Below are 19,325 nucleotides of genomic sequence, written 5' to 3'. Positions count from 1 at the left end.
GTGTACATTTTTTCTGAGGAGAAAAATCAAGGCTTCTACCAGATTTCCAAATGTGTAAGTGAACCAGAGTTAAAAGTTTTACCTCTATAAATGCTACTTAAAAGACTACAAAGAATGAGGAGTTATGTTCTGATTGTGTTGAGTGAAATAGGGAGATTTTCCAACCATTCTTGGCCAAGTCCACACAGTCAGTAAAAGGCAAACCTGAACAGAAGTTTGGTCCCCTAGCTCTCAGGCTGGGGTGAACCCCCACCATCTCTCTGTTGCCTCTTTGAAGAAATGAATAAAAAAGAAGCTTCTTCTCATGTGAAAATAATGCTGAGAAAGGTTGGCTTCCAAATATTCTTATCACAGAAGTGAATCACACTATAGCAGCTAACTTTTGGAAAATTAAAAAAAAATTGTTTATTTACAATAGCATAAAACTACATGCTTAGAAACAAATTTAACAAAAGATGGGAAGACCCATATAAATGTAAAGACAACCCATGTTCATGGATTAGAAAAATCAATATTCGTAACATGTCAGTTCTTCCCAATTTTATCTATAGGTTCAATAAAATTCCAACCATAATTCTCATAGGCTTTTAGGGGATAGAAATTAACAATCTAGGGGTGCCTTTGTGGCTCAGTCAGTTAAACATCTGCCTTCGGCTCAGGTCATGATCCCAGGGTCCTGGGATTGAATCCCACATCGGGCTCCCTGCTCCGTGGGGAGTCTGCTTCTCCCTCTCTCCCCTGTTTGTGCTCTATTTCTTGCTATCTCTCTCTCTCTCAAATAAATAAATAAAATCTTTTAATTAAAAAAAGGAATTAACAATCTGATCTTCAAGTCTGTATGGAAATTCGAAGGATTTTAAATATCCCAAGTAATCTTGAAAAAGAAGACAACTGGAAGATGTACACCACCTGATTTCAAGACTTACTATAAAGCTACAGTAATCAGGGGGCACCTGGGTGACTCAGTGGGTTAAGTGTCCAACTCTTGATTTCAGCTCAGGTCATGATCTCAGGGTTGTGGGATCGAGCCCCACATCAGACTCTGCACTGGGTGTGGAGCTTGATTGGGATTCTTTCTCTCCTCTCCCTCTGCCCCTCCCCACTTATGCTCTCTTTCTCTTTAAAAAAAAAAAAAAGCTACAGTAATCAAGACATTGTGGTACCAGTAGAGACAGATAAATCCATGGGACAGCATAGAGAGTTGAGAAATACACCCATACTTGTAATACTTGTACATCCAATTGGTTTTTGACAAGAGTCAAAGCAATATGATGAGAAAAGCAGTCTTTTCAACAAATGGCACTGGAACAGCTAGACATCTACAATGAATAAAAAGAAACCCAGACTCCCACTTCTTACCACACACAAGCATTAACCTGAGATGGATCATGGACCTAGCATAATGTTTAAAATTGAGGAACTTCTAGAGAAAATACATGAGAATATCTTTATGCCTTGAGAGTAAGCAAAGGTTTCTTAGATGGGACACAGAAAACAGTAACTATGAAAGGAAAACTTGCTAAGTTAGACTTCACCAAAAATTTCTACTCACCGGGCGCCTGGGTGGCTCAGTTGGTTAAGCGACTGCCTTCGGCTCAGGTCATGATCCTGGAGTCCCGGGATCGAGTCCCGCATCGGGCTCCCTGCTCAGCAGGGAGTCTGCTTCTCCCTCTGACCCTCCTCCCTCTCATGCTCTCTGTCTCTCATTCTCTCTCAAATAAATAAATAAAATCTTTAAAAAAAAAAAAATTTCTACTCATCAAAAGATTGATCTACCATTTAAAAATGAATAAGCAAGTTATATACTGGAAGAAAGTATTTACAAAACATAACCCCCCCACCCCCAAAAAGGAGAGAATGGTATCCAAAATACACAAAGGACTCCTATAACTCAGTAATAAAGGACAGCCCAATTAAAAATGGGTAAAGATTGGAACAGCAGAAGATATTAAAAATGCTCAATACCGGGGCGCCTGGGTGGTTCAGATGGTTAAGCGTCTGCCTTCGGCTCAGGTCATGATTCCAGGGTCCTAGGATCGAGCCCCACATCGGGCTCCTGGCTCAGTGGGGAGCCTGCTTCTCTCTCTCCCTCTGCCTCTCTCCCTGCTCATGCTCTCTCTCTCTCTCTGTATCTCTGTGTCTCAAATGAATAAATAAAATCTTTTTAAAAATGCTCAATATCATTAGTCATCAGGGAGATGTAAATTAAAACCAGAAGGAGACATCAGTCTACTCCCAGCAGAATTACTAAAATTTAAAAAGACTTACAGTACTTGGTGAGGATACGGAGCAACCAGAACACTCATATCTTATTGGTTGGAGTGTAAAATGGTATAACCATTTGGAAATAAGTCTGGTGGTTTCTTATAAAACTAAATATACAGCTACCCTATGATCCAGCAAGTCTATTCTCAGATATTTACCCAAGAGAAATAGATCTAAAAAACTTATCCAAGAATGTTAATAGCAGTTTCATTCATAGTATCTCCAAATTGTAAATAGCACAAGTGTCCATCAACAGAAAAACAGATTAATGACTACTGTGGTTTAGTAACTATTCAGCAATAAAAAGGAATAAACTACTGATCCATGAAATGAGAGACAGGAAATCTCAAAACATAATGCTGAGTGAAAGAATGATTGTACAAGATGACTCCGTTTATATGCTGTTCTAATCTAATTGATGGGTGGGGAAAAAAAATCAGTATAGTTCTTCCTGGAGGCAGGGACAGGCATGAAGTTTACTAGGGAAGGGGCACGAGAAAACTGATGTTTTTTTTCATTACATTGGTGTTATTTGTCAAAACTTATCAAATGGTCTAATGAAGAGTTGTGCATTTTGCTCTATACGGATTTTATCCCCAAATGCTATAAACAATATTGAACTGTAGCCAATAATATGAATGCCGAAGATTTTGAGGGTGAAGTATATAGACCCTTCTTTGAAATGCACTGTTGACGGATGAATAGAGGGATGGACAGATGGATAGAATGTGAGAGAGCAATTTTAGAAAATGTTAATGGTAGACTTTAGGTGGTGGGTAATGGATGTATATGGTTCAATTCTTTCAACTTTATGTTTAAAATTTTTAGTAAGAAAATGTAGAGAGAAGTGAATCAAAATATCATACCCTAAATGCAGGGCCCACCATATGGCATCCTGAATGAGATTCACCATCAGGGCAGAAAAAAAAATCCTGCTCTATAGAAAGGCAAAGACAATCTGCTTACAGTAAAGGCCCTTGAAACCGTTCAGGGTCTTTAGAGCTCATTCTAAGCCATGACTTTCACTATTTCAAAGGCAACCGTTCTGAAAATCCATGTAAGTGGATAAAGCATTACACATGCTCTGCATCATTCCCGAAACACCAAAGCAAGATTGCTGTGTCTGAGTGGAGATTACTGGGTTTTTTGGCTGTGTATTTTTTGCAAAGAGGAATCAGAAAACGGCTTAGTGTGTAAGTGGTTGCACTTGTGAGTAAGGCAGCTTCGCTCCCCATCACACGCTAACAGTCCCATTAATTATTTACCGTCAGAGACCCTGGGACATCGGAGAGCTGGCTGGAAGGAGAAAGGCATTGGCAGGTTTCGAGAAGAGAGTAGAATCAACAGCAGCAGCATCCATCAGAAGAGGCACTTAATTATGTCATCGCTCATCTTTCAAAATTAAACAAATATTTCCCTTATCTCTGTAAAATACAAGCATGTGTGTGTGTGTGTGTGTACAAGCAAGTATGAAGTGACCTCTTCTGTTTACTGTAGGAACGTAAATAAAAACAGTTCACCTTCAGTCCCAGTTAAGTGACACTGAGAAGGCAGAACCTAGGGATTAGGGTGCATGTCAATTTACAAGGCGGGGGGCGCCTGGGTGGCTCAGTCGGTTAAGCGTCGGCCTTCGGCTCAGGTCATGATCCAGGGTCCTGGGATCGAGCCCCTCGTAGGGCTCCCTGCTCAGTGGGGAGCCTAATTCTCCCTTTCCCTCTGCCTCCTGCTCTGCCTACTTGTGCTCTCTGTCAAATAAATAAATAAAATCTTTAAAAAAAATTACAAGGGGGATTTTACTTTAACTTGACTTTTAAATAATGCAGCATATGTGCGGTAAATGATGTAATCAGAACCAAGACTGCTTGATTCTATTTATATATTTTTTAATATAGTGGTGTTTTCAGTTTTGGATCTGATTTTCTTAGGTTGTGTGGACAACGCATGTCCACCGTCACTGATGCTGAGAGCTGGGGGTTCTAGTGCAATCAAATTGTTGGGAGGACATTATGGGGAAAGATCCACTAATGCACATACATATAATTTAATCTGCCAACTCCTTTTAATTTCCTGAAATTACAAAGAGAAGGGTTAACATGTATTTACATTGAAAGAAAAAAGACCACAATGCCAATAGTTAGAATTAAGGATGGGCTGGCATAGAATTAATAATGGAATTAGAAAAGATTTTTATTCTTTATTTTTCAAGTCCCCCATAATGGAATTAAATGAGTGTTTTATTTTAAACTTTAAAGAGATTACACAAGTAATAAAAGAACACATTCTCACTGAAAAAAAATACAGAACTACATCATATAAAAAGCAGAAACCTCTCCTCCCCACCATCAGACACCTTTTCTTAGAGGTAAATATTTACTTTTATAGTACTTTTCCCCCAAATACTACAGTTTTGTAGTTGACAACTGGTGACCTCTGATTTAAACTTAAAGCGGAGGGATGTATTTACTTCAAGCGAGATTATTCAGTGATTTGTGCTTATTTATCAACCATTGTCCATATTTTATTCCTGTACGCAGTAAAATATGACAGTTCTCAATATTTTCCTCCTACGCTGTAAAATTCATATTAAAAATATAAACACTCAAAATGTATTGTATTTCAATAAAATATTAATGTACCAAATAAGCCAACTAGAACCAGTAGGAAAACAATCGTAGAACATTAGAATGACTCAGCTTCAAATTTAAAAAATTCATTTTAGTTCTCATTACAATGTCATTATTTTCTTATATAGCAACGAACATTCCATATATATATAGATACACATCTATATGTGCATCTCGCTTGCTTTTAATGCAAAATATGCTTAATGAAGTAAGTTACCAAGTAAAGGAGCAGAAGGGAAAACCAAGAGCACAATTTTTTTTTTTTTTTTGGTGGTGTGACTTGTTTGATTTTAGGAGTCAGTTTATTAGAAGTAGGAGCTAGTGAGGGGAGACTGCAAATATAGTGGATGGCTAGGGTTATGGATTCAGCCCATGTAGAATTATTAAGACAAGAAACATCTACAGTAAGCGGGGTGAGGCGATAAGTGGACAACACATTCGTGGCTGGTGACAAATGTTAATATCTACACAGCCTGGTATTTAACTATGCTGGACCTGGACACTAATTAAAGTTCATTATGTGAAGAAGTACTGGGTTAAAACAATATTTAAAAGCCTGTGCAATGAGAACATTATTTAGTCCTCAATAATCACTTTCAATTTAATATTCTATTTATAAAGAAATACTTTTAGTAACACTGTATGTGTTCTAGATTTGGCCATTTCGAGGAGAAATGGGTTTGGTTGCCAATGACTTGGTATCTAAATATCATTTCTGTAATTCAGGTTTTAGGAATACAGAGTATTTTGACTACAGAAAAACTAATGGAAATTATTCTCTTCTTTAGGGGAAACGGTAAAATAGAATTCCATGAATATTATAGTGATGTCCACCGTAAAACCCATGTCCCTTGCATGAATAGTTCCTTCATGTGGATGTCCCCCCTCTTAAAGAGAGTCCTCCTTTGTTTGTCAGTTCGGAGTCTGTTCTGTTCTTATATCCTTTTTGTTGTTGCTCTGTGCTGATACCCTAAGGAGAGTCCTACCTTTTCTTCTAGAATGGTATTTGGTAAGTCATCCCTCCCAACCCAAAAATCAGAATAAAATTCTCTCTCTACTGTTTTTTTCCTACAAATCTAGGACAATGGAGAGGCAATATGAGAGTGACTTTAATTCTGTAAGTTCTAAATTTTGGCCTCTCATATATATGTATATAAAATCATATGATTATATATTATATATAATTATATTAATATTATATAATTATGTTATAATTATATATATTATATTACAGACATATATAATACATATTGTATTTAATTCTCTCTTTCCCACCAAAGAAAACACGTATGATGGAACGAGAATGTTGTCTGTCAATTCAAAATCTGTTGCATCCTCTGCATATGCTAGAAAAGACACTCACATTTTACTTGCACATCCATGAATTTTTTTTACTATGTTCATCTCTATCATTAGAGTAGCAAAAAGTAAAAACATTTCTACCAACCCCTAGTTCACAACAAAGCAAACAAAAGTAAACTTTAGGATGCTACTGACCTGGTCATAACTGCTTAAAGACCATCCTCCACCGAGTCCCTGTGCAGCCAGCGCACGGGGGCAGGGGTCGTCCCTCCCCGGAGGGGATACCCTCCTGGCCCTGCAGGGGCTCACATGCTGTAGCCCCAGGTTCCCCAGCCTTCAGCTGGAAGGATGCTTCTTTCTTTGCAGCTATCACTCTGGGATTTTAGCCTCAGTAAGCAGTTTTCATCTCTGGGTCGAATTACGGTGAAATCCAACCCTTTATTTATTCGGGGAAGAGGCAGAGGCTGGGGGGCTGTGGAGGGCAACATGACCCCCAGGGTGACCCCCAGTGATAATTCCTCACCAGCTGCAGATGGCCGGGGCTCAGCCCCATCACGCGGGGCCGCTTGGATCGACCAGCATCAGAAAAGAAAGCGCAGGGAGCGAGGGCATCCTGGCTCATGGCTCACGCAGAACAGCGCTCAGCTCCGGCAACGAGGCTGAGTGCTTCTCATACCTCAGAGCCTCGCAGCACAGACACACAACTTCTCTGTGGATCGTCTCACCAAATGGATTTTTGTTAATAGAAGGGGGATGTGCAGTTATATATACAAACAGCTCACCCAAGGGAAAATCGCAAGTAAAAGTGCTATTTTCTTTAGAAATTTTAAAAAAATACAATTAAGCGTAAGATGCCCTGGTATGCCCACCTGGCACAGTGAAAAATCTAAGGAATTCTAACCTTCATTGCTGGCTAGAGTGTGGTGACATTTGTCATTGTGGGAGGCCGGGCAAATTGTATGGCTGTTCCAGAAAGCAATAGGACATTACTATATTAACAAGACCCCATTCTCCGAGGAATTTATCTGAAGAAATAACAGGGCACACCCAGAAAGATCCACTCCTAAGGTATGACACCGCCCTGCCGAGAAGAACCCGCTAACCACGTAAATGGCCAATATCAGGGAATTAGGGAATGGCTTACGGTAAAGGCAATGTCTAGCTGCCCAATACTCACTGGTGCTCGATTTTTGTCCTTTAATCTAATGCTCACAGCAACACTCTGAGTAGGTGTTATGGCTGCCATTTTACAGATGAGGGACGCCAGGATGCAGACCTTGTTCATGGTGATGGAGCTGGCTGGGAGCTGGGCAACAGCGGAAGCAGGTCCTTCTGACCCTGGAGCTCAGAATTATTCTGCTTTCCAATTTAATGCCTGTTACGGATTGCATATTTGGGTACCCTCAAAATTCATGTTTTAACCCTGACCCCCAGGGTGCTGGTATTAGGAGGCGGGGCCTTTGGGAGGTGACTGGGTCATGAAGATGGAGCCCCCCCACAATGGGATTAATGACCACACAGAAGAGACACAAGAGAGCTTACTTCGAGGCTCTCTGCCTAGTGAGGATCCAATAAGAAGATGCTGTCTGCACACCAGGAAGTGGGCCCTCACCACCGACAGAATCATCTGGCACCTTGACCTTGGACTTCTAGCCTCCAGAACTATGCGAAATGGGTGTCTGTTGTCTAAGCCACCCAGACTGTGGCAATTTGTTACGGCAGCTGGAGCTGACTTTTCAAATAGTGCCTCAAGGTAGTTCAAAATGAGCAACTACCATGCAGCCGTTACAACAGATAATAATGAAGACTAAGAATGAAAAATGCTTCCATAACGTTAACCTAAGAGTGTAGGATATGGGGCACAGACTGAAGCATCATGGGAAAATACCTAACAGAACACTGGGTGACACCATTTGAAAATATGCAAAGTAACAGAATTTACTCCAGGTTGGTAGATTATATGGGATTAAAGTGCTTTGAAAGAAAGGTTTCTAATGTGTAGAGTCTATTATTTTCGTTTATAAAAATTGAGTCTGTCTCTCCCTCTGTTTAGAAAGAAAGCCTGAAGAGCACACATATGTGACCTGCCTTCAGCAGGTGCAATGAATGGAGATGTTTTCTTTTATTTGGGTTTTTCTGTCTTTTCCAATATTTTTTTTCCTCACCAAGTGTGCATTGACTTTGAAATGAAGAAAAAGAAATTACAAGATGAAAGATATCCAGCCCAAATTTGACTACTTTCACCCTGGCTTCATGAACTAGTTCTTTGATGGCCTTATCTAAACTGAAGGAACCGACAGCTGGAGAAACCAATTGTTTCAGTTCTGGGAAAAGCCAGAGAACAAGAAAATCTCTTGGGACAATAATCTGCAAGCACGTCACAGATTTTAAAAGATAAAATAAAATGGTCTAGTAATAATAATAATATTTAGTATGCTAGTAATTGGTGCCATTTATTGAGTTCTGCCTGATGAGGTAAGAAATGATGACACCGCCCTCCATGAGGTGACCAGTGCTCTGAGGCGTCAGAGAAGCTCCCCCTACTCAGCTCCCAACAGCAGAGCTAGGACTTGGACCCCTCCCCAACACCTGCCACCAAAATCCGACCCCTAACCCCCCAGGCTGTGTACTCCCAGCCAAACATGTCATGCTTATCTGGAACATAATGTGCTTGGCAAACACATAGGAACTAAAAGGTGAGATGATCCTATCTCATTAGATGCAAAAACCAGAGAGGAAATGATGGAAGTCAACTCCTCCATGAATTTTCTGGGACAGCGGAAGAGAAATACAGAGCTACAAAGATGAATTCTTTCCAAAAAAAAAAAAAAAAAAGATGAATTCTTTCCTGCACTTAGTTCCTCTTCCAAAAATTCACTTATTTATTGCTCATTCATTCTAGAAATATCATACACCCAATATATGCTGAGCTAGACCCTGGGGACACAGCTTGATGAAACAGAAGGAAGAGGTAGTGTGTGAGGCTATCTTCTTCCCAGATTTTAAACATCTACCACAGAAACCATGCTCAAGAGACTGCCCTGGTAAAGAAAGAGGAACCATCCTTCCGGGGAAATAAAAATCACAGAAGTAAAACAGTTCCTTTATTTAATACTCAAATATAAAACAGCACAATCTGAAGACAGAAAAAGCAATCAGTCACACCGTGGGGAGGGGATTGTGTTTATAAACACGGAGGGTGAAGACCACCCTTTGTCACACCAGTCCGGCTTCTGGGGAACTGATTTCCAAGGGAATAATTCTATGCATTTAAAAACATGATGCAAAAAAAAAAAAAAACTGCATTAAGATGCTGATTGCAGTACTGTTTCGTAGGGCAAAGAAGGGTGGCTATGCCAAGGACCTAATGCATTATAAATGCTTATGGCGATGAGCACACGGAGGGACACCGCAGCACCAACAGACTGACAGCAAGGAAAGACTCCAAGACGATAACACTGGTTTTTCTGACGTGGAATTTGAGGCGACCCCTTCCCTTTGCTCCATTTTCCAGTTACTTCTGGTACTGCTGTCATGGAAAAGTAGTTTTTAAAAATACACTTTTCAGGTTAGCAAAGTAGAACTTCTGGCTGAATCCACCTTCCTCTTAGCAAAGATGGGCGCAAGGGAAGAGAGAAAAGATCTCAACCTAGAGGGAAGTGAAGCATGGGGCACCCAGATTTTTCCAATAGCATCCCAAGAACCATGAACTATGCTAGAACGTGGTGATGGAAGTGCCATTCAACTCAGATGATAAGACTTGGGTTCAAGTCCTAGCTTGGCTGCTTAATGGCTGCATGGTCTTGGCAAGGATTTATGTCCAAATCTTGTCACCTCTTGCAAAAACAACAACAAAAAGACACATAAAAAAACTACTGCAAAATTCATGACCCCTCCCCGCAAAAAAGATGAGCATACAAATAGGGATTATTTGCAGGGAGCCTACCTTCTTCCTCCCCCTTCCCTTCCCTACACTGAAGTCTCCTTCCCACCGTGGACCCCAGGCTCCCTCAGCCTTCACTCCGGCGTGTCTCCCACCTGGAAGGAGGCCCACCCCTTCACCATTTATCAAAATTCTCCTCCTGCTTCTAGGCTCAGCACAGATGCTACTCCCAAAGGAAGACCTGGGGGGTGCGCTCTCCGTGGGCTCCCTTCTCCTTCTTCTGCCTGGCCAGGACCATCCTCTTGTGAGGTGTCTGTCCCCCTCCTTTCTGCCCAGTAGTGCTGCAGCCTGGGCCCTACTTCCTCAGAGTCACGTGGGCCTCGCACTGTGCCGTGCACACAGTAGGTGCTCATTCAGAGTCACGTGGGCCTCGCACTGTGCCGTGCACACAGTAGGTGCTCATTCAGAGTCGCGTGGGCCTCGCACTGTGCCGTGCACACAGTAGGTTCTCATTCAGAGCTTCTTGCATTCAATCAGTTGAACCTCCAGAGTTCTCGTGTCAGTGAGGGGTTCACCTATAATCTTGCTCATCTGCAGTATCATTCAGAATGGGCACGGGGGGCACCGACTTCTCCCGGTAAAAGAGGAGAAGGATGTCTTCGGGCCCTTCTGGATTTACTTTCCGTGAACGACTTCATTCTGGCCCACAGCCTTGCCTCCACCCCACCCACCTGCTCCAGCGTGGTGCCTTCAGCAAAGCGGCGGCCGGGTTCATGTCAGGTCAAAATCTAGACTGTTTCAAGATAATACTCTGGGGCTTTCCAACTCATGAAAGGATCCCAGGACTTAGTCATACACGCTGTGGGAGAAGGAGGCCCCAGAGCACACGGGGCCCCGCACAGGAGCGGGAGCGTGGAAAGGCCATGGCAGCCTCCTTTTGTACCCAGCTGGGCGCGTGTCTCTCTACATCACCCCCTTGCGCCTCTTGGAGGTAATGGCAGCACCTACCCGACAAGGGTGGCGGTACGGCCAAATGAATGGAAGTAGGGAAGTGTGGAAAGTGCTAGAACACTACGTGACCCTTCGTGGGCTCTGGTAAGGGCTAGCTCTTATTATCCTTATTTGAAATTAAGTTAAATGTGGCCTGTGTCTAAACACTTGTGAAGTCTGAGGTTCTGTCTTACTCCTCAGGCATCTGAGATAAATCATGTGAATTCAAATGGACAAGCTGGTGGTCTTCTACTGACCTCCGGGTAAGATGTGAGTGGGGGCCAAGCAATGGAAGAAAAGAGCTTGCCTCTAGGACCCTTGCTGAGCTTGCAGGGGAGTAGAGCTATGCATGCACCCCAAATGTCTGGGCACCCCGAACTCCAGACAGGGCAGTATGTGCCCGTGGACACAGCCAGGCCCGTACACACTGCCTATCGCACACAGCGGAAGCTCAATAAGCACGCGGATGAATGCTACAGGCCAATGTAAGGGGCCTCCATCGTTTGTTCCGACAGTGACCTTATCTAAAAATGCTGCTGAGTGAGATCAGCCACGTTCAAGTAAGTGGCTTTTGAGTTCATCTTGATTAATAGCTCTTCTTTCAAATTGTATTAGCCCATTAGAGCTGCTCTAACGAAATACCACGGACCGGATTATTTATAAATGACAGAAACTTATTTCTCCCCGTTCTGGAGGCTGGAAGCCTGAGATCGGGGTGCTAGCATGGTTGGTGAGAATCCTCTTGTGGGTGGCTGACCTCTCATTACATCCTCGCATGGCGGAAGGGGCCAGGGAGCTCTGCGGGGTCTCTTCTGTGAGAACACTAATCCTATCATCCTTGTGACTCAGTCAAGGCCCAAAGGACCCACCTCCTAATACCATCACCTTGGCCGTGAGGGTTTCAACATACAAATTTTGGTGGGACACAAACACTCAGGCCATGGCAATGATCTTACTTAAAAGCATGGGAAATGCCCAATAATATTCCCATGTAGGAGGTAACCTTATAGTTTATATAGTTTTTATCCTGGAGGCAGGGTTCCGAGTTAACTGCTTGGTTCATCACTGTAAAATCCTTGATAGGAAATTACTGTGATTTAAAAAAAAAAAGAAAAACAAAACCCCAAACCAAAAACTGGTTGTAATCAAAAGCCTGACCAGCAAATTGATACTTTCTCCAGGGAAAGGTGCTAGGATCCAATGCTCACTGTCCCTTCTCAGAGGAGAGAGTGGCCCAGGACAGGAGTCAGGGCACCCCCCCCAAAAAAGAGCGTGCTAATAAATGGTGTATGGACAATTGGGGGGCCACATGGGAGAGATACGGTCAGATCCATTCCTCACTGAGAAACCAGGATGGATCCACATGGATCAGACACATGAATGTAAAAAGTGAAACTATATAAGCAATAGAAGAAAACAGGTGAATTCCCTTTTAACCTAGGAGGGTATAACCCTCTTAACTGTGACTCAAAACCCAGTAGCAATAAAAGACTGATAAATCTGACCACATTTTAAAAATAAGTGTTATCGAGTATAATTCACACATCATAAAACCCAACGATTCCATTTATGTGAAATGTTCAGAATAGGCAAAACTTCAGAGACAGAAAGTCAGTGGTCGTGATTGTTAGCAGCTGGGGGAGGGACAGGTAGAGAGAGACTGCTCCTTGGTACAGGGTCTCTTTCCCGAGCGATCGAAGTATTTTACCTTTAGAGGACTGATGACTGTTGCACAATTCTGGGAATATGCTAAAAACCATTGAACTGTGCAAGCTGAAATGGTGAATTTATGATGTGTGAATTTTTTTCCACATGGATATCCAATTGTCCCAGCACCGTTTGTTGAAAAAATTATTACTTTCCCTCTGAATTTTATTAGTGCCTTTATAAAAATTCATCTGGCCATAAATGCATGGGTTTATTTCTGGACTCTTAATTCTATTCCACTGATCTATATGTCTACCCTTACGCCAATACCACACTGTCTTGATTACTAGCACTCGGTAGTACGGGTCCTCCAACTTTGTTCTTCCTTTTCAAGATCATTTTGGCTATTGAGTCTCCTGTTTCCACATGAATTTTAGGATCAGCTTGTCAATTTCCGTGACTATTTCAGCTGGGATTCTTATAAGGACTGCATATGCAGACCAATTTTGGGAGTACTGCCACGTTAACATTACTAAGTCTTCCAACCCACGAACACAGGATGTTTTTCCATTTATTTAGGTTTTCTTTAATTTCTTTCAACCATGCATTATAGTTTTCAGTGTATAAATCTTGCACTTCTGTTGTTACATTTATTCTGTCATTTTATTCTTTGTGGTACTACTATAAATGTGTTTTAATTCCATTTTCAGACTGCTTATTTAAAGTATATGTAACTACAATTGATTTTTACATTTTGATCCTGTATCTTGAAAACTTGCTGAACTGCCTTATTAGTTCTAAGGTTTTGTAGATTCCCTAGGATGTTCTATAGAAAATATTATGTCATCTACAAATAGAGATAGTTCCACTTTTTTTTTTACAATCTGGATGCCTTCTATTTCTTTTTCTTGTTTCATTATGCTGGCTAGACACTTGAGTATAATGTTGATTGAAGTTGTGACACTGGAGATCCTAGTTTTGTCCTGGTGTGAGAGAGAAAGCATTCAGTCTTTTATAATTAAATATGATGTTAGTTGTGGATTTTTAATAGATGTCCCTTATCAGGTTGAGGAAGTTCTCTTCTATTACTGGTTTATTGAATTTTTTTTTTTTTATCATCAAAGGGTGTTGGATATTGTCAAATGCTTTTTCTGTGTCAAGATGATCATGTGTTTTTTCCTCCTTTTTTCTGTTACTATATTATATGGATTGATATTAAACCAAGCTTGCAATCCTTGGATAAATCCCAGTTGGTCATGTTATATAATCCTTTTTATATATTCCTGGATTTGATTTGCTGATATTTTGTTGAGGATTTTGCATCTGTATTCACAAGAGATATTGGTCTGTAGTTTTCTTGTGGTATCTTTGGTTTTGGTTTTAGGGTAATCCTGGGCTCACAGATTGAACTGGGTGGGGAGTGTTGCCTCCTCTCCTATTTTTGGAAACAGTTTGTGAGGCTGATGTTAATTCTTTAAATGTTTGGTAAAATTCACCAGTGAAGCCATCTGGGCCTGGCTTTTCTTTTGGGGAGTTTTGGGATTACTAATTCAATGTGGCCACTTATTATAATTCTGTTCGGATACTCTATTCCTTCTTGAGCCAGTTTAGATAGTTTCTCTTTCTAGGAATTTATCCACTTCATTTAGGTTATTGAATTTGTTGGTGTACAATTGTGCATAGTATTCTATCATAATTCTTTTTTCTTTTTTTTTTTGGACAGTTGGTAGTGATGTTTTCATTCCTGATCTTAGTAATTTCAGCTTTGTCTCTCACTTTTCGTGGTCAGTTTAAGCAAAAGTTTGCCAATATTGTTGATTTTTTTAGAAGCCAACTTTGGGTTCACTGATTTTTCTCTTTTGTTTTTCTAGTCTCTATTTCATTTATTTCTGCTCTAGTCTCTATTTCATTTATTTCATCTTTGTTCTTCCTTCCGCTTGCTTTGGCTTTAATCTGTTCATCTCTTTCTAGTTTCTTATGACGGAAGGTTAGGTTATTGATTTGAGAGATTCCTTTTAAATATAGATGATCATAGCTAGAAATTTCCTTCTAAGCACTATGTTAGCTGCATCCCCTAAGTTTTAGTATGTTGTGTTTTTGTTTTCATTCACCTCAAAGGATGCTTTAATTTCTCTTGTGATTTCTTCTTTAACCTGATTACTTAGGAGCATGTTGTTTCATTTCCACATACTTGTGAATTTCCCAAATTTCCTTCTGTTACTGATTTCTAATTTCATTCCATTGTGATCAGAGAACATAAGTTGTATGATTTCAATCCTTTTAAATTTGTCGAGGCTTGTTTAAAATTTAAACATGTAAGGAAAAACCCCCACAAAACTCTGTGTGCCCCAAAACACACAAACAGGGGTAACAAGACAAATGACAAATAAGAAAAAAAAATCGCAACTTATATCATAGACAAAGGGTTAATATGATGAAACAGGCATGTTCTTACAGTGCTGGAGGGAATGCAACATCCTGCAACCCCTATGGAGGGGAATTTACCAATAGCTAGTAAATTACATCTGCATTTCCCCTCTTAGCCAACACTCTGGCTCTTAGAAATTTGCACGAAAGGTACAATGTCAAAAACGTAAAATGATAACTACACAAGGCTATTCATTGCGCCATTATTGTGGATGAAGCAATCCAGATGTCATCTGCAGAGAAATGGCTAAGTAAACTCTGGGACATGCACAGAATAGAATCCTATGCAGTGGCAAGAAGGAAAGAGGAGGAGTTCTATATACTCTGGAGCCATCTCCTATTGTTCTGTGATTCTCAGGGAAGCTCCCAGTACCTCCTTCCGGGGTGGGCAAACAACATTCCGGCCGCTAGGGCCCTGGGTGCTGGGTCTGCTCACCCCATCCTAGAGCTGGAAGACAGAGACTCAGCAGAGGGTCGATGAAGAGCCTGAACTTGGCCTCCAAGTGGCAAATCCAGTGCAATGCAAGGGAGGAACCCAGCACTCACGCTTGGTTTGCCCTGACCATCAAATGACACTTGTTCCTGGAAGGAGAGGCTCGCTCTCTTCCTCCCTGCCACTGTGCCCACCGGTTACTCTGCTAAGGATTCTCTTGAAGCCCCTCCATAATCTCCATGCATCCATAAGTACTGATGGTGGGGACAGAACCTGTAAGGAGGTGTCCCCCCTCCCCACCCCCAACCTCCCAGGCAGAGTCTGAGTGCACCTTCCTTCCGGACACATACACCAAGACAAGCTGGCTTCGGGGGAAACACCTGGGGATCTCTTGAGAGAATGAGATTAGAGACTGAGGACAGAGACGATATTTTGTGAACGTCTGAGGAAGATCTGAGCAGAGGAGTTCTGAGGTTTTGGCGTGTGCTCTAAGTGGAATTCCCCACGGATGCCTTGTCAAGAAACTTTCGTAAAGATTTAAGTTGCTTTGTGATTTTAAGATTCCAGGCTAGATTTTCCTTGGAATACATCACTGTATTGTGATGACAGAGGCCACGAAGTGGCTCAGATTCCCCTTGGATCTCACATAAATATTCATTTATCTTCCACTTTTTTTTTTAAGATTTTATTTCTTTATTTATTTGAGAGAGAGAAGGAGAGAGAGAGCACACACACACAGGAGGAGGGGCAGAGGGAGAGAGAGAGAATCTTAAGCAGGTTCCATGCCCAGCAAGGAGCCCAATGCGGGGCTTGAGCTCACGACCCTGAGCTCATGACCTGAGCCGAAATCCAGAGTCGGACGCTTCACTGAGCCACCCAGGCGCCCCTTCTACTTTTTTTTAACAAATTGATTATACGATGATTATGTTCTGCAACTTGCTTTTCCCACTTAAAAGTTCTTCTGGATCTGCACATGGAGACCCAGACATCTTATTTCACAGTAGTTCTTTGCCCTCACCAATGGACTTTTAGAGCATTTCTAGTTTTTTTGTAATTCCCTTTCATGCTGTGCTGAACATCCCGTGTGTGCATTTCTGCTCACCTGTGAACCGAAATCTTCAGGTTAATTCAGAGCAGTGGGAGAAGAGGATATATTGAGCCTTAATTTTTATAAAGATGGCCAATTTATAATTATAGCCTTACTTATCAACTCAAGATTAGTTAAAAATATGAAAAATGGAAGAAAAATTATATCCTTGCTATATTACATAATATTAAACTTTCTGATTTTTCCTAATCTGAAAAGCAAAATAATGTATCTCATGGTTGGCTTTGGTTTGCATTTCTTATTCAGCATATTTTCATAGGTAGACCCACCATTTCTATCTTTTCAATGAACCGAACTCTCTACTTCTATTTCTTGGTTCATTTGGAAAGTGGAATGTTCTTTTTCCCACTGATCGGCAAGTGCTCTTTGTGGTATATGTTGAAAATAGTTTTTACCTGCTTGTTGTCATTTGAGGAGAATTTTCTGCAGAAGAGTTCCAACTGTTACAAAAGCACGTTTATTAATCTCCTCTATATTGACTAGGTTTGTGTTGTGATGTTAGCTTTCATGTACAAATGTATGAAAGAAACAGGCAAGGTACAGACCAGTGGCTGTGATCAGCTACATTTTGTGTAAAGGAGGGAGAAATAAGAATCTGTTTTGCTTGTATACATACATATAAAGCAATTCTGGAATGACATAAGAATCTAAGAATTGTACACGGATACTTAGGGTTTTGGAACCATGTGATCCCGTAGTCAACTGAGTTTTTGAATCTTGGCAAGGGAAAAAAAAATGAGGTCATTTGCTCTTCCTTTTCCTCTGCATGTCTTCAGGCAGAGATACACACCCTCAAGTTCAAACAACAAAAATTGACTCCAGCTGATTCGCCTCAATACGGGGACTGCCATCTGCCTTCCAAATCCAAGAGCAGGCAGACGCAAAAGAAGCAAAAAGCCAGGATCGGGGATCTTCCGTGGCTCTCAGAGTTCTAAGTCGATGTACTTAATATGTGGATTTGAGGGGAGCCCCATGTGTGATTAGGGGGGTTACAACGTGGCCTCTGAACAGTTAAAAGCCAAAGCCACGAACGTGTACAAGATAATGCTTAACAGAAGCGAATGGGAGCGGCCTCTCCCCTTTGCCCAAAGACAGAAACGTGGAGGAAATCTTCAGTCTGCACAAGAGCTGACATTGCTGGGAGCCGTGCTCCTCGGGGGCCGGGTTTCTAGGGTGGGGCTGAGGGGCACCCCGCTGCTCTGTGGCTGTCACCTTCTCAGCCTCTTTTCCTGGATGGAAATGCCCACGCACAGTACAAGCTTTCCTCAGCGCAGTATTAACCCTGCTGCACAACAATAGGGCTCTTTGTTTTTATGAGTGATATCCTGATCATTAATGCGAGGAGCTCCGTGATTCTCTGTAACCGCAAACATCCCAAGAATGCCTGGGCTCCACTACCATGGCCCCTGGCCCACCGAAACCTGACTCCCACCTTCCTGCCCCGTTCCTCTGTGACCCGTGTTGGAGGCATTCCCTGTGGACAGCTGGAGGCCGAACACTGAAGATACTCAGTGTTCAGCCTCACTAAGAGTGTTCTTCCATGAGACATACGCATTTTGCTAATTTGGCCAAAAAAAAAAAAGAAAAAAAAAAAAGACCCTGAACATGATGGAAGGAAAGATTTTGACTTTAATGAAAATGTTTTGGATTTAAAACCTTAATCAAACAACTTTTAATTAAAATAAGTTTTAATTAAAACGATTCTATTTTGAGGATTAGATTTGGGCTCGTCGCTTTTTAGTTCTACCCACATTTGAAAGTGAGGACCGGCCACATTTTCAATCCTGTGCCTTCAGATTAAAATCAAAGACACCTCCGTTTTTAAGAACTCCCATTTTAATCATCAATAGTATTTATCATTTTCACTGGCAGAAATCCAGTCCAGGGGAGGCTAGATAATTTGCCCAAGAGGGAAAGAGAAAGAAATGAACACAAACTGAGGGGCTATGGATCATACAAGCAGGGGATTACACCGGTACGATGCTAAGCATTCTGTGAACACATTCCAACAATGCCTGTGTTACAGATAAGGACTAGGCTGTGGAGGGACCAGGATATACATTTTTTAAAGATTTTATTTATTTATTTGAGAGAGAGCAAGAGAAAGACAGTGAGCACGAGCAGGGGGAGGGACAGAGGAAAAGGGAGAAACAGATTCCCCGCTGAGCAGGGAGCCCGATGTGGGGCTCAATCTCAGGACCCCGAGATCATGACCTGAGCCGAAGGCAGATGCTTAACTGACTGAGCTACCCAGGCGCCCCAGGGGCCAGAATTTGAACCCAGCTCCTTCTGACTGCAAAGCCCACATTCTTGACATTGTCACCCACTTTTTCCTACAAACTACATACCTCAGAGATATCAAGAAGATGCTAGAAGATGGAATTAAGACAGCAGACTGAACCCTGATTCAGTCATCACCTCCTGCCCCAAATCCTTGGAAATTTTATTTAAAAAAATATTACCTGGGGCACCTGGGTGGCTCAGGCGGTTGAGCATCTGACTCTTGGTTTCAGCTCAGGTCATGATATCAGGGTCATGAGATCCAGCCCTGCGCCGGGCTCTGCGCTCAGTGGGGAGTCGGCTTGGGATTCTCTCCTTCCCTCTCCCTTTGCCCCTCCCCCCCCAACCCCTAGCTTGTGCTCTCTC

At 41.8% G+C, this 19,325-nt stretch overlaps 1 protein-coding gene across 4 annotated transcripts in view; it reads right to left on the bottom strand.

Moving 5' to 3' along the window:
• The window catches only part of LRRK1 (leucine rich repeat kinase 1), a 119,333-nt gene that overhangs the window by 79,897 nt on the left and 20,111 nt on the right, over positions 1-19,325 (bottom strand). The window contains exon 1 of one of the 4 annotated variants that reach the window (XM_036092893.2): positions 6,715-6,806. The exons of 2 other annotated variants lie outside the window; for them this stretch is intronic. The gene's annotated coding sequence lies outside the window, so the exon portion shown is untranslated. Of the gene's footprint in view, positions 1-6,386; positions 6,628-6,714; positions 6,807-19,325 lie in introns of those variants that run through there. One more of the 4 variants, XM_036092894.2, reaches the window with a different exon arrangement.

Source organism: Halichoerus grypus, chromosome 8, assembly GCF_964656455.1.
Source record: "Halichoerus grypus chromosome 8, mHalGry1.hap1.1, whole genome shotgun sequence".
Taxonomy (NCBI): domain Eukaryota; kingdom Metazoa; phylum Chordata; class Mammalia; order Carnivora; family Phocidae; genus Halichoerus; species Halichoerus grypus.
This window is presented reverse-complemented; position numbering and strand designations above follow the sequence as displayed.